Below are 12,986 nucleotides of genomic sequence, written 5' to 3'. Positions count from 1 at the left end.
CAGGATCGCGCCCTGGGCCAAAGGCAGGTGCTAAACTGCTGCGCCACCCAGGGATCCCAGTTTGTTTTTTTTTTTTTTTTTAATTAAGCTTTGCAAATATAAACAGTAGTTGTCTATCAGAGAGTCTCACTGTAAGGTATGTATCAGAAAGTCTTGCTAGGTACTACTAAAAGAGGCCTCCCTGGAACTGGCTTCCTTTCTGCTCCTCAGTCCTCTCAAGGAATGACTGGAGTGAAAGAAAAATATAGTTCACAGAAGGACTTGCATAGTATCACTGCCTTCTCAAAGGGTTGGGAGCCCCTGGTAGTGTTATCTGCTGTGCTGTATAGAAGAGTAGGCAGGGAGTTCATCTGGTCATCAGTGGCCACAGGGGCAATGAATGGAGAATTTCTTTGAGGACCAAGCAGGTCGAAGTGACCAAATGGTTCCACACGAAGGGAGATTATTGGTGCATGTTTGCACCTGGGTTTACTGGAGAGGCTGCTCACGAATAGCAAGGGACCTTGGGCTTAGCTGGAGCATTAGCCTGCAACCAGGGTCTAGGTGCCAGAGTCTAGCCCCGTGCCTGACCCCACAGACCCCTGAGATGTTCCTGGGGCAAGAACAGAGAGCTAGAACTAACTCATGGCAGTGCTACGGCAAGGTCTTGGGCAAGATCCAAGAGTTGATCAAAATAAGCTAGAAAGTAAGAGGGGAGTGGTTCACATGGAATCAGAGGACATTCACAGATTTAGGAGCCCGAGACTAAGGCAAGAGTGAGCTGCCTCTGAGACCAGGTTCCAGAGAAATGATCGGGAGGGTACTAAGGAAGGCTGAACCCAAGTGCTATAGACTATGTGTATCCCCCAAAACTGATGCATTGAGACCTAATCCCAAATGTGATGGTACTTAGGGGTGGAGCCTTTGGGAGTGATTAGGTCATGAGGACGGAGCCCCCATGAATATAAAAGGCTCCAGAGAGCTCCCTTGCCCCCTCCACTATGTGAGGACATAGTGAGAAGACTGCCATCTACAGACCAGGACTTGGGCTGTCACCAAGACAGCAGATTTACTGGGGCCTTCATTTGGACTCCCCAGACTCCAGAACTGTGAGGAATACATTTTTGTTGTTTATAAGCCACCCCTGCCGTGGGACTTCATTACAGCAGCCCAAACTGGCCAAGACACAAAGACACAAGGGGAGTCCTCAAATTATAAACAGTTGCCAGGAGAGGACATGTGGGAGCCAGGCAGAGTCTGGTGGGACACCCCAACCTGCCCCCTCCCATTTTTATCCTTGTTTCCTCCACAGAGGGATATTTCGGGTCCCCCAAGTATTCTAATATTTGATATTAGATATTGATCACCTTCCGGCAGGAGGCATAGCTCTGATGTCTATGAGGGTGTGCGTGGGTCTGCCACATTTACAGTACCCTACCTGCAGCTCCATTCCTGACCCTTTAGAGCTGGGGCACCTGCAGGTAAAGACCAGAGCCAGAGATTCTTCCCATTTCTATGGCAGGTGTAAAAGGGGGCTCAGGTCGCTCACACGGTGCTGCTCACCACCTGGGTGGAGTCGGGAGGACAGAGGGGGAGGCAGTGTGTACGTGTGTGCTGATGGAAATTACTAGGGGGGGAAGGTGGTGAGCACAGGACCAGAAGGATGGAAAATTAGAAAGTAACAAACTAAATGTGGCATCAATATGCAGAAATGGGAGTGTGCCTGGCGGAGGAAATTACAGGCCTAACAGCTTAATATTCATCGCGTATAGGAGGATGCAAGCTTCCTATTGTACACAGGAGTGTAATTAAATCAAGGAGTTGGACTAAATTTGGCTGCAGGAGAGGCTCGAGGATGAATGGCCAGTCCCGCGGTGCCTTCCGTCCAAGCGGGGCGCCTGGAGCCCATGCAGATGCCATCTCACGGTCACGGGCAGGGGGGCCGGCCTCCCACGGAGCCAAGATTTTTCCTTTGCTACTCTTTCTCTTCTCTTCTTCATGTAACACACAAGCCCAGTTGTCCCCAGGCTATTTGAGGACAGACACACATGAAAAGCATAGATTCAGGCTTCCAGGAAAAAAAAGGGGGGGCCTGTTTTTGTCACTGGAAATGGAGAAATCCCATGAATGAGGCATGAGCTGGATTCCAGCTCATCACCACCCGTCTCTGTTTGTGCGGTGACGTGAGGCTGTAGGAAGTCACGTTGCAGAGACCCAGGCGCCGAGACTCAGCTGGCGGATGGCAGGGGAAGCCAGCATTTTCTAGGTTAGAGGCTCGGGCCTCCTTGCTTTACGGGCAGCAGTGACCTTGGACCCCGGGCAAATTGTACCTCTGTCCAAGAGCTCGAAGGCGCCGGGAAGGCTTGGTTAACATGGTTCCTTTGGGGTCAGCACCTGTTCCTGGTGCATCTTTCACATCCCTGGCTACATCTCCCCTGCCTCTAAACCCTGAGGTCTGGAAATGCCTGACCCGACTCTCACTTTAGAGAGTGACTATATTGCTCGGTGCAGTGGCCAATAGCTTGCATTATTAAGTTCCGATTCCATTCTACCTCCAGTTACCCACTGGGTCACTCACCAGCCCCCTATTCTGCAAGTCTCCACCAAGCAGCTTACCCTGTGCCAGGTCCTGATTGAGGATCTGGAGATTGAGAATTAAGTGGGACACAGTCCCTGCTGCTCAGGCGATGGGGGAGACAGGCAATCGAGGAAGGATAAACATGAGTTAGGTGCTGCAGTAAGGGGTCTCAGTGTCACGGGCATCCCTGACGGCTTCCTGGGTGCCCCCCTACACAGGCATTCTGAGCACTTAACCCATCTCATCCCATTCAATCGTCCAGAGAAACTGCCAGGCAGCTGCAATTATTATTCCCATTTTACCCACAAGGAAAGCGAGGCTCAGAAAGGTCAAGAATTTGTTCAGAACCTGGTAGGGCTGGGACTTGGGCCTAATCCTGGAGATTCCAGGACACCGTGCTCTTGGCTTTTATTCCTACCTCACTGGCTTTGCGGGATTCCCATCTTGCCCAGCCAGCCAGGTCTCAAGTGCCACAGACTCTGCTTCCACCTTAGGAATTCTGTATCGGCTCTTCTAGATAACCATGTGGCTAACTCTTCACCTCTGTTAAGGCTTGCTGGACTGCCACCTTTTCACTGGGGCCCTGTCTCCACCGCCAGCATTCCCAAGCCACCTCATCCCAACCTTATGTTGTAGAACACGTGTCCCCTTCCAATATAGCCTTACCTGTTTGTTAATTTTCTTGCTCAATGTCTCTCTCTCTCTCTTCACTAAAATGTAAACTCCATGAAGGCAGGGATTTCTATCACTTATAGCTGTGCCTGGTATGCAGCAGGTACTCCATAAATGCTTACTTGCTGAGTTGTGGCATCTTCACTTACACCCCGGTTCAAAGTTTGTGTCAAGAATTGGATCTTTACTGTGCTGGCATTGGGGGAACGTGGCTTCCCACCAAGACACTTGGCACACTGCTGGCTCCCTGCCCAGCTCCAGGGCAGACATTCAGCCACTGGACGCCCACCAACCACAGTGGGGGCCCACGGCCAGCATCCAGCCCAGCTGTCCAAGATTTTGGTTATGACTTCAATTAACCACTCCGGGAAGGGACCCATTAGCGTATCGGCTCTGCATCCCTTCTAGTTGATCCTCTGGATCTTGGATGTTGGAGGCTCAGCCACTGGCTAAAGTTGATTGTATTACAGAAACCCTTCTGTGCCTTGCGCTTCTCATCTGTGGAACCAAGATGCCATTTTCACCCACCTCATGGGGATCACATGAGATAATGAGCAGAGAGTGCTCAGGGCCGTGCCTGGCATGTAGTACACACCCGGTAAATGTTAGCGATCAGAATTATCACCTGTGTTCTTTCCATATGGGGCCATGGGATCCATGCTTTATTCCATTCAGCTGGCTGTGGAACTTCCTGGTTGATGTCCTAAGTGAAAATGGATTTCCTCGCTGGGCAGGAACAAAACTGCCATGATTCTTCCCAGGTAATGCCATTAAATAACCCTCTTGATAGCATTAGCTCAGGGGTTGTTAATGTGCAATCAATTTTGTATGGGCTTTCAAAGGACCTAGCTCCGGCTCAGGCAAGTCATATGTCCTTTCCTACCTGGCTCCCTTCGGCCCATCTCAGCCGCTGTGCTCCCCTCTCCAGGGGCTCTGCCCTGAAGGAATACACATTTCAGCCCCTGTGGCATCTGTTTTAAATAGCAGGGAGCAGGTGGTGCAGACTGCCTCCCTTCTCCCTGGTGGATACCACTCCACACTGGCAGTCTCTACACGCTTTAATGCAAAACATCAAACTCCTGCTTTGGAGGTTTTCTCATGTGATGCTGTCATTGATTAAATGAGCCAATGCATGGAAGGCACTTAAAACGGTGTCTGGCGATTGGGCATCTATTTTTGGACAGAGCCCATGCATACCAGCCCTGTACCATACCAGCAGGACAGACCTACCTGGGTACTTCCCTTAGGGACACGAGAGTGTTTTCCCAGTCACTAGGGTTGCGATCTTCAGGTTCCTGGTATTAGCATCTAGAGTTGCAAAGTCCACCAGTTCCCCATGTCCAGTGGGAGGCAAACAGTCCCATTATGCATAGGAGTGAGTGTGTGTGTGTGGGGGGGGGGGGGGGGATTTCCCGACAGATGTGGGCTGAGGTACCAGACCTCCTATCTGTCGTTGCGCCAGCTTGGACAACGGCTTGGGCTTCCTACCCTCAGTCTTCTCATCTCTAAAGTGAGGATAGAACACTGAACCCAGTGGGCTCTAGGTAGCCTATGCACCAGGCTTGAAATGCAAACATTATTCATCCCTGTACACTATAAAAGTGTCTCATTAGCTTTGAAGTATAAATAGTTCCAGGTAATTATAAAAGTATACTCAAACAGATCTCCTTATGGCCACCTTCCCAACTCCCTCCCCTTTCTCTTGCATGCTCCCATGGTAGCTAGTTATCTTTGTCGACACAAAGGAACAAACCTTTTAGAATTTTGAAAAAAAGAGAGTTTTGTTTGAGCCCAAGTTAGGACAGCTGCCCTGGATACATAATCTTCACAAAGAAGGGAGGGTTCCATGAAGGAACATTTGGTGTTTATACATATCACTATATATAAATATATACATAGTTTTTTTTACATAAAAAGTCACAAATTATTAGACAAAGGACATTCCAGAAAGTTGCAAACCTTATCTGAAGTTTCTAGTATATGCAGCGCTGTCTCTCTGACTTTAATCTTATGGGAGCCAGGTGGTTTCATTCTTTTTCTTATCTTTTGTGTTCAGAATGCTCCTTTTTGGTTATTTTCTTTGATGAAGCAGACATATAGGGTGTGTTCGGGGCAGAAAGAGAGCCGGTGCCTTGAAATCTTGCCGAGTCATTTTGACCTTGGTAAATGTCATGGTGTAGCTTCCCTGGGAGCCCCGGAGCAGGGCCCACCAACTTTCCACTGTATTGTCTTTCTAACTCATCACATCACTTGTCTGCTTGAAACCTCATTACTCTCCTGATCTGAGTTTCCAAATTGCGCATCCTCTTATGTTCCCGTCCTCACACAGCACTATCTCACGGCTTCCCTTCCCTATACTCATGGTAGCCTGTGGCTCGGGCTGCTGCCTTAGCCTACTGTGTGGTTTCTCCACTTGCAACACTCCCCCACCCCCCACCAGGGCACTCCTGTGATTCCACTAAAACTTGATCTAAAATGTCATTCCACATGGGGTGCTTGGGTGGCTGGCTCAGTTGTTTGAGCAACTGACTTTTGGTTTTCACTCAAGTCATGATCTAAGTCACAGGATTGAGCCCTACGTTGGGCTCCGTGCTCAGTGTGGAGTTTGCTTGGGATTCTCTCTCACTTTCTCTCTCCCTCTGCTCCTCCCCCACTTGTGCATGGTCTCTCTCTGAAATAAATAAATAGATCTTTTAAAAAAATGTCATTCCATGGAAGAAGTATGTCCTATCAAGGAAGAAGTATGATCTCCCTTGACCTTTCCCACCCTAAAAGTAGTTACCCTTTTCTCTGTAACTTATATACATCTTTAGCTCTGATCCCATACCTGCTGGGAATAGATATGGCTATACAAATAATGGAAAACCTGATGAAGAATGGTCTAAAGAAAAAAAAAAGTATTTTTTTCCTTATTTAATAAAACATCCAGATTTTGGTGAAATTGGTATTGACTCAGCTTCTCGGTGTTGCTATCAGGAAGCCAGGCCTTTTCTGTCCTGTGCTTTGCCATTCTTTTCATGTTAGCTCTTATTTCCATGCTTGTCACCTCATGGCTGCCAGATGGCTGCTCCTGCACCAGACATCACATCTATGTTCAATGAAAAAGGTGGAAGTTAGGGCAGCACTGGCCATGTCTGTCCTCTCTATTCAAGAAAGCAAAAGCTATTCCAGAATCTCCCACTAGGTTTCTGCTTATATTTTATTGTTTAGTATTCTCTTACTAGCCTAATCCAAGCTAACTGCAAAGGAAGCTGATGAGATGGGTATACAGTTGGGTATGTCACTCTGCCAAACACAATTATTGGCCCCTGCTGGCAAGAAAAACAGGAAAAGGGATTGAATATCGAGGCCATGATAATGACAACAGCATCTGCCACATGCCTATGGTATTATGATGCTTTGTTGCCTGATTTTCTCCTTACTAGACGGTGGGCTTCTCGAAGGCTGAGAGCGTTAGCTCAGCCTGTCTCGGGGACCCACAGTGCCTGGCATAGAAGCGGCTCATTTAGACATTTAATTGAGCAAAAAGATGGAATCTACAAAGGTCTTCAATATCTCACCGGTTTATACACCGTATCAAGGCCAGTTTTTTCTTGTCCAGGAAAGAGCTGGGTGTGTGGTTCAATTCCTATAATCTCACTGTTTCGACATTATGTGGTCGCAGCCAAAGCTCACGTTGGGTCTTATACACTCTCCTCTTGGGCCAAGCAAGTATGGAACAAAGTCTCCAGGTTGTCAGGCCCAGAAGTCAGGGTTTGGTTCCAATAATAAAATACTGCGAAGTCTTTAACTCACAAGAAGCTGCCAGCTGACACGATAGCATTATTTTAATTTTCTGTTTAACAAAGCATCTTAGAACCCTCAACAGGGGCTGAGTGTGCCTGCCTGGGGATAGAAGAAACACAAGGCATCATTTCACTTAAGGCAGGACGTGCTAGATAAAGGGAATCTAATTGAAGTGTACAATATGCTTACCATGTAGCTGCTGATAAAACATTGCCGCCTTTTTTTTTTCTTTGCACAGTACAAAAGATAAAATCAGAGCCACTAAATCAAAATCATATTTAACAGTATCCTTTAGTCTGGGCTGTGTCCCTCTGTGGTTTGTAAGGGATCACCCTTTGAAAGGGGAGCTTTGCCGGGCTTTTTCCTGAACGGGCTGCAAAGAGGGCATAATTGTGGGCTCACAGGAGGCAGGGATGTTTAAACATGACTCCTGGCAAGAGGAAGGTGAGAATTTCTAATTTGTATGAAGGCTGAGGTTCAAAGCGTATTTGCTGGAACTCTAAGGAACCTGTAATTTGGGTTAAAGAGTACATAGACAGTCTTCTTCCTGTAGCCGGCTGTAACAGACCACAGCGAGCTGACACACCCACGCTCTACCTATTTAGATCTTCCGCCACGAACCTGAAACCATGGATTCTTGCTTTTCTTTCTTTTTTAATGGCATTCCTAATCAGTACCCGACCTGAGAGAGCAGGGTGGTGGTTAGAAGGCGTCTTTTATTCCTGACACCGTCATTGTCACCTTTTCCCTCTGCTGATGGAACATAAAAAGACAGCTCTGTCCACCCAGACCCAACAGGATGTGGGCAAAACCCTGGCATGCTCTTCCCCACGGGGCACCTCCCCTGGGGTCAGACACAGCCCAGCGACATCTCCCCCAAGACCCTGTTTCTGAAGGTTAAGAGGTTAATTACAAGTGTCACAGTTAGTGATCGAGGCTGGATGGGGTATCTTTTTTTATATATATATATTTTTAATTTTTATTTATTTATGATAGAGAGAGAGAGAGAGAGAGAGAGACAGGCAGAGGGAGAAACAGGCTCCATGCACCGGGAGCCCGACGTGGGATTCGATCCCGGGTCTCCGGGATCATGCCCTGGGCCAAAGGCAGGCGCCAAACCGCTGCGCCACCCAGGGATCCCGTGGATGGAGTATCTTCGTGATGGCAGGAAGCTTCACTGTGTCCTGACCCTGGTTTGGGGTGTTGGTCAACTGTATTTGTTGCAGGAAATGAATATCCTATGCCCTCTCCTGCAGTTTGGGTAGATTATTCAAAGCCTCCTCATGGCCCTGTGGCTGACAAAGAGAAAATGTAATATTCAGCATTTTTGTGAGAATTGGTCAGCCTATTTATCCCCCCCACCCAAGAAGTAAAAGAAAAAAGGAGATTTTTAATTGCTAAAAAATTACTTAACTTTCTTTTTTTTAATTTAAGATTTTATTTATTTATTTATTCATGAGAGAGAGAGAGAGAGGCAGAGACAGGCAGAGGGAGAAGCAGGCTCCACACAGGGAGCCCGACGTGGGACTCGATCCCGGAACTCCAGGGTCATGCCCTAGGCAGAAGGCAGGCACTAAACCGCTGAGTCACCCAGGAATCCCCCAAATTACTTAACTTTCAAATTAACAAGTAGTGACTCTAAATACCAGGAGATTTTACTCTGCATTAAACATTTTTATTTTATTATTAGTCTTTTGAGGAGGGTTGTGGAGGGAGAAGGAAAGAACCTTTTTTTTTTTTAAGATTTTATTTATCCTTTCACGAGGGACACACAGGGAGAGGCAGAGACACAGGCAGAACAGAGAAGCAGACTCCCTGTGGGGAGCCCGATGCGAGACTCTATCCCAGGACCCCAGGATCATGATCTGAGCTGAAGGCAGACGCTCAACGGCTGAGCCACCCAGGAGTCCCGAGGAGACAGAGAACCTTCAGCTGACTCCCCACCCAGCGCAGAGCCTGCCTCGGAGCTCCATCTCACCACCCTGAGATCATGACCTGAGCCCAGATCAAGAGTCCAACCCCTAACCGAGGCAGCCACCCAGATGCTTCCCAAAATTTTACTATAAACTAAAAGGCTGTAATGTTTGCCTACCTGATGAGTGGGAGGGGAGAACAGGAAGAGGGGGAATGCAACAGCAGGGCATTTAAGATGGTTTTTCTCCTTGCAGAAAATAGTCTGTGGCCAGAGATACAATGTGACTCCCACTGCTCATCATTTCTTTCCTACCCAAGCAAAGCCTCAGAACTGTTACTTTTTACTTTGCGGTGAATGAAGATTAGTCTAGAAGGGGCCAGCTTTTCCCAGGTTCCCCGAATTAGCAATTTTCAATAGCAGCTGTGATTTCAGAGCCAGGGCAAGTTTCTTTTATTTGGAGGTGCAGCTCAGTTTTTATTGCTAAGATTTGTGCATAGCCTCTCTCCTTTGGAATCAGGTTATAACTCTTATGCTTAGCTCCTGGAGGCAGGGACCACTTTTTAATATGCTTTCGGATAAAACCTATTTTATTTAGTTAACAAACTTATATATAACGAAAGCATACAGTGCTTGCCTCCATGCCAGGGAATTTTGCAGGTGCTTAAGAATAATAAGGCACCGAGGGAGGTGCCATTATTATCTGCAAGTCCGAGGAAGAAACAGAAGAAGAGGTTAATTGCAAGTGTCACGGCTAGTAAACTGGGTTGCTGGCACTTGGACCGATGCTGGGGACACAGCGATCTTAGCCATTGTGCTGTGCAGCCTTGACGTGGAACCTGTCACGGCATCTCGTGTGAGGGCTGTGGACGTTGGTGTCTGTTAAATGAGCCCAGCGCCCTCGCTCCCGAACCGGGACTTGCTGGGTGGCGGCCCATACATTCTTTAAAATCAGCTTTGGATCACTTAGTGAGGTTGTATCAGTGGCAAGATGCTTGCATATGGGTAGGACATCCAGTAGGTGCTCATTAAGTGCTTCCCAGATGTAGTTTTCAGAATAGAAGTCTCTGTCATTTGTTTTATTATTTTTTTAAAGTATTGTTTCTTTCCCTCTGCTGTTTTGATCTCCTTGGACTTTGGAGGTATATGTGTTGCCCTCGGCATGGCAAGCTCGGCATGACATGTCCCGCTGCACGTCCTCTTCCCGCTGCTTGGATTGCCTTGTACCAAGCTCGTTACCCAGAAACTCCTCCTCAGCCTTCCGGACACGGCTCAGAGTCGATGCTTTCACCTTGTGTTCCTACGGCCTTGTGTTCTGATGCCCCTGCCCTATGATCTTACATCTGCATCAATCACTAGCTGCGTTTGCAGACCCACCTTCCCTTCGACTTGAGTGCAGAGTCTGGACCCCAATTCACGTTAGTACACCTGGTCCACTGCACCGGCTTCACAAGTGATGCACGATGATTCAGTGAACGGAGAGAAGGAAGACAGAAGGCGAGACCCCTGACATTTCACTATGATTCTCAGAAGTCGGAAGGAATTTAGGATTCTTCACAGCATTAAAATGTCAATAAAGAAAACATCAAAGATCCTGGAAGCCAAGACAAAAGGTTACACCTGGGTGAAATTTGCAGGGTCAACTTATTTCATGGAAGATGGCCACATCTGTGTTTCAAACAAATGAACCACCATCAGTTAGTTTCCAGCTCCCACATTCTGTTGGAAGATGACACCCTTCTCCTCAGCGACCAGGTAAATAGGTAAATATCTTTCCTCCTAAATGGTACCACAGAAAAGATTATGCAGAGCAAGACCATTTCTAATATATTTTCTCCCCTGCAAGATGCAATCCACAAACTACTTGCTATTATGGTTTGGAATAAGATATGTTATTAAGTGAATGACAGAAAAATAAGAGGACATCCATCAATGTGTCTATTTCATTGCTGTGTGTGTGTGTGTGTGTGTGTGTGTGTGTGTGTACAGCTTTCCTACATCCAGAGGGTTTCAAGGCACAAATCATGGTTAACAATGTCTCAAGTAGAAAGAACAAGAAATATACAAGGGAAGACTGATATAAAATGTGTCCTCTTGCTCTTAAGCTAATTGTTTCTCTGTTGGTATTGTCTTTCCAGGGAGAAAATGGATGGTTGCTAGTTGCAGAGAGAGAATGAGGCATTTGGAGGCTGCTGCTCAGCATTGTACAGAGGAGCAGCTAGCAGGAGGCTGGCTCCAGGCAGGTCACGATCGAGGGGTCCTCCCCTAGCCCTGCTGCCCCCCACCCCCCAGAAGGAAATGCAATGGTTGGGGAGGGAGGAGTAGGCATCCTATTTCAAGACTGGGGCAAAAGCCGGGAGACACATGGAAGCCAAACTGAATCTAGTGAACATCTATTGAAAAGATGAGCGGCCGGCCTCAGGTGGAAGAGAGAAGAAAAGCAAACGTATAAATGAAAATTTCCATCTTATATCATTAAGACGGTGAAAAAAGGCAGATTTCAGAATAGGCCAGGGAGCCACACTTGTCTCTGGAGGACATCCCAGGGTGGTAAACCTGCCTGCAGCCATCCCAACGTGAGGCCCATATTAGTGGCAGGTAAGAGCTAGGATCCCAGGGTACCTCCAGCCATGTGGAGTGAGGGCAAGGGCAGCTGTGGTTCAGGGTTCTGGTTTGCTTGGGAAATAGAGCTTCCTTACGCCATTGGCTGACTTAACACAGTTTCTGTGAAGAAAACATTTTTCGATAACCTCATGGCAAGTATCCCATCAAACTCATGAAGAAGGTCCCCTTGATTTATGGGTAGGGCATTGCTGGGATCGTGGGGCTGAGTGTCAGGAGTGGAGGGGATATGTGTACAGGAGACAGGGGCATGCCAGCAAAGGCAGGATTACATGACAGTAATTACCGGGGAAGTCATGGCAAGTGGCATCACAGGGGTGACACAATTTAAATTTTAATTCCTGCCTCTTTCCAGAGCGAACCTGAGAGTTACTGTCAGTGGTGGCCATTTGTTGAGTGTCTATGGCATGCTGGAGTATAGACCAAGTCCTTCATAGATCGTTTTCTGTAAACCTACGAGGTAGGTGTTGTCGACTTCATTGTCTTAGATGAGGAGACAGGCTGAGTCCTTGCTTCCAGTTGTGCCTTAAACCCAGGCTGGCTTGTCTCCACTGCCTGATAGGGGGAAGGGCCAGGCCTCTAGGTTTATGATCAAATTGTACACATAGACATGGCTAAGAAATACCAGATCATGTAAATGGTGGACGAAGGAATGATTCATTCCTTCAGAATGAATTTCATATTTGAGGGACACTTGGAAATTGAAAGACTAGAAGGACTTCTTTATATTGCCAATCCCAGGGTGAAAGAATCCCAGAAATAGAGGTAACATGAGGGACAGTGCGTTTGCTTTGGTCCCAGAGTAAATGGATATTGGGAAGCGATTCCGGGCAAACCCATAGGCAACATTGAGTGCCATGCCAAGCAGTGTGAGATTTATTTTGCAAACATCAAGGGCTTCTGAAGGTGGGAGATGAAGTATCTGCTTTTTGTTTTAAGAACTTGATTCTTAGTGAAGGGAGAGGTGTCAGAGGCAAGACATTGCAGGCAGAGAGACCACTCAGAGCCCATCGTAATAGACCACGTGGCAGAGAAGATGAAGGTTGAGCCTTGAAGTGGCAATAGTGGGTCCAGGAGGGAGGAGTTGATCCAAAAGATGTCACTCAAGGAAAATCAGCAGTGCTTGACCATTGAGAACAGGTTGGTTAAAATATACCATGGTTTAAATACAGTAGATTACTTCTTCCTTATGAAGTAATGTGCCGGACAGATGAACCTTTTCCACACTGGCGTTTGAGACATCCCACTAACAAGAAACTATGCTGTCTTCAACACATAGCCTCCAAGGTTGATCTAGGGATCATTTTAATTCCCTGCAGCCTAAAGGTATAGAGGAACTTGGGTGGACGTTTCCAGGCCTCAGCATGACACACATCCCTTCCATTCAGCTCTACGGCCCATCCACACAACTATATTTAACTTCAGGGAGGCCTGGGA

This window comes from Canis lupus, chromosome 8 (genome assembly GCF_048164855.1).
Source record: "Canis lupus baileyi chromosome 8, mCanLup2.hap1, whole genome shotgun sequence".
Classification (NCBI taxonomy): Eukaryota; Metazoa; Chordata; class Mammalia; order Carnivora; family Canidae; genus Canis; species Canis lupus.
This window is presented reverse-complemented; position numbering follows the sequence as displayed.